The following is a 3736-nucleotide window of genomic DNA, read 5'->3' on the forward strand; positions in this document are numbered from 1 at the left end:
GTGTATTTACAGCGAGATGGACTTGAGGTGAAGAACAAATCCACAACATTAGAAAAACAAATCCAGAACATTAGTAGAGTGGTCACAGCGGTCAGGAATATGGGTAAGGTTGGGGGATGATTTGTTCTAAACCACTGAGAATAGAGAACGCGAGAGCTTCTATCTTATGGGAGTAATTCAACCATTCCCTATGGTGAACGTTGAAATCCATGAGGTAGATGATCTCGGCTTCCGTGTGAGAGGATGTCAAAGTCTCTTAGCAGGGGTTAGGATAGTCTTACATTCCTACGAGTCGTCATTACACAGTTCTGTATTCGTAACGGATCATCATTACATAGTCCTACATTCATACGGATCATTTCATAGTCTTACATTCCTACACATAATCATAGCATAGATCTATACTCTTACGGGTCATCATTACGTGATCCTACGTTCCTAAGGGTCATCATCGCTTAGTCCTACATTCCAACTGGTCATCATTATATATTCCTACATTCGTACTGGTAATCATTACGTAGTACTACATTCCTATGTGATATCATTACATAGTCCTACATTCCTACGGGTCATCATTCCATATTCGTACATCCTACGGATCATCATTACATGGTCCTACATTCCTCCGTGTCATCGTTGAGTGAGGAAGTACCAGCAGAATGGCAAAAGATGAGACAAAAGACATAAGGGGAGTGGAGAGGGAATGGTATGTATTTAGAAAAGCAGTGATGGCTGCGCAAAAGATGCATTCACCTCCCTAACAACCCCATCAATAAACAAATTAAACAACCATGGAGACATCACACACCCCTGCCGCAAACCAACAATCACTGAAAACCAATCGCTTTCCTCTCTTCCTACACGTACACATGCCTTACATCCTCGATAAAAACTTTTCACTGCTTCTAACAACTTACCTCCCACACCATATATTCTCAATACCTTCCACAGAGAATCTCTATCAACTCAGTCATATGCCTTCTCCAGATCCATAAATGCTACATACAAATCAATTTGCTTTTCTAAGTATTTCTCACATACATTCTTCAAAGCAAACACCTGATCCACACATCCTCTACCACTTCTGAAATCACACTGCTCTTCCCCAATCTGATGCTCTGTACATACATACCTTCACCCTCTCAATCAATACCCTCACATATAATTTCCCAGGAATGCTCATTAAACTTATACCTCTGTAATTTGAGCACTCTCTTTTATCCCCTTTGTCTTTGTACAATGGCACTACACAAGCATTCCGCCAGTCCTTAGGCACCTCACCATGAGTCATACATACATTAAATAACTTCACCAACCAGTCAGCAATACAGTCACCCCAATTTTTAATAAATTCCACTGCAATACCATCCAAACCAGTTGCCTTGCCTGCTTTCATCTTCCGCAAAGCTTTTACTACCTGTTCTCTGTTTACCAAATCATTCTCCCTAACCCCTCTCACTTTGCACACCACCTCTACCAAAACACCCTATATCTGCTATTCTATCATCAAACACATTCAACAGAACTTCAAAATACTCACTCCATCTCCTTCTCATATCACCACTACTTGTTATCACCTCCCCATTAGCCTCCTTCACTGATGTTCCCATTTCTTCCCTTGTCTTACGCACTTTATTTACCTCCTTTCAAAACATCTTTTTATTCTCCTTAAAATGTAAAGATACACTCTCACCCCAACTCTCATTTGCCCTCGTTTTCGCCTCTTCCACCTTTCTCTTCACCTCCTGCCTCTTTCTTTTATACATCTCCCAGTCATTTGCATTCTTTTCCTGCAAAAATCGTCCAAATGCCTCTCTCTTCTCTTTCACTAATAATCTTACTTCTTCATTCTACCACTCACTGCCCTTTGTAATCTGCCCACCTCCCACGCTTCTCATCCCACAAGCATCTTTTGCGCAAGCCATCACTGCTTCACTAAATACATCCCATTCCTCAACCACTCCCCTTACCTCTTTTGTTCTCACCTTTTTCCATTCTGTACTTAGTCTCTCCTGGTACTTCCTCACAAAAGTCTCCTTCCTAAGCTCCCTTACCCTCACCACTCTCTTCACCCCCAATTCTCTCTTCTTTTCTGAAAACCTCTACAAATCTTCACCTTCGCCTCCACAAGATAATGATCAGACATCCCTCCAGTTGCACCTCTCAGCACATTAACATCTAAACGTCTCTATTTCGCACGCCTATCAATTAACACGTAATCCAATAATGCTCTCTGGCCATCTCTCCTACTTACATATATATACTTATGTATATCTCTTTTTTCTAACTAGGTATTCCCAATCACCAGTCCTTTTTCAGCACATAAATCTATAAGCTCTTCACCATTTCCATTTACAACACTGAACACCCCATGTACACCAATTATTCCCTCAACTGCCACGTTACTCACCTTCTCATTCAAATCACCCATCAGCATAACCTGGTCTCGCGCATCCAAACTACTAACACACTCACTCAGCTGCTCCCAAAACACATGCCTCTCATGATCTTTTTTCTCATGCCCAGGTGCATATGCACCAATTATCACCCATCTCTCTCCATCCACTTTCAGTTTTACCCATACCAATCTGGAGCTTTCTTTCTTACACTCTATTACGTACTCCAACCACTCCTGTTTCAGGAGTAGTGCTACTCCTTCCCTTGCTCTTGTCCTCTCACTAACCCCTGACTTTACTCCCAAGACATTCCCAAACCACTCTTCCCCTTTACTCTTGAGCTTCGTTTCACTCAGAGCCAAAACATCCAGGTTCCTTTCCTCAAACATAGTACCTATCTCTCCTTTTTTCTCATCTCAGTTACATCCACACACATTTAGACACCCGAATCTGAGCCTCCAAGGAGGATGAGCACTCCCCGCGTGACTCCTTCTGTTTCTCCGTTTAGAAAGTTAAAATACTATTCACCATTTCCGGCTTGGCGAGATAGCGTTAAGAACAGAGGACTGGGACTTTGAGGGAGTATCCTCACCTGGCCTCCTTCTCTGTTCCTCCTTTTGGAGAAAAAAAGAAAAAAGGTGAGGGGGAGGATTTCCAGCCCCCCGCTCCCGTCCCCTTTAGTCGCCGTATACGCTAAGTAAGGAATGCGTGGGAAGTATTCTTTCTCCCTTATGCCCAGGGATAAAAAGAATAGATATATATATATATTTGCATGTATATATATATATATATATATATATATATATATATATATATATATATATATATATATATATATATATATATATATATATATATATGTATATATATATATGTATGGAAATGGTGAAGAGCTTGTAGATTTATGTGCTGAAAAGGGACAGGTAATTGGAAATACCCAGTTAAAAAAGAGAGATATACATAAGTATACGTATGTAAGTAGGAGAGATAGCCAGAGAGCGTTATTGGATTACGTGTTAATTGATAGGCGCGCGAAAGAGAGACTTTTGGATGTTAATGTGCTGAGAGGTGCAACTGGAGGGATGTCTGATCATTATCTTGTGGAGGCGAAGGTGAAGATTTGTAAAGGTTTTCAGAAAAGAAGAGGATGCTGGGGTGAAAAGAGTGGTGAGAGTAAGTGAGCTTGGGAATTAAACTTGTGTGAGGAAGTACCAGGAGAGACTGAGTACAGAATGGAAAAGGTGTGAACAAAGGACGTAAGGGGAGTGGGGGATGAATGAGATGTATTTAGGGTGGTAGTGATGGCTTCCGAAAAGATGCTTATGGCTTGAGAAGCGTGG

Source organism: Panulirus ornatus, chromosome 28 (genome assembly GCF_036320965.1).
Source record: "Panulirus ornatus isolate Po-2019 chromosome 28, ASM3632096v1, whole genome shotgun sequence".
NCBI lineage: Eukaryota > Metazoa > Arthropoda > Malacostraca > Decapoda > Palinuridae > Panulirus > Panulirus ornatus.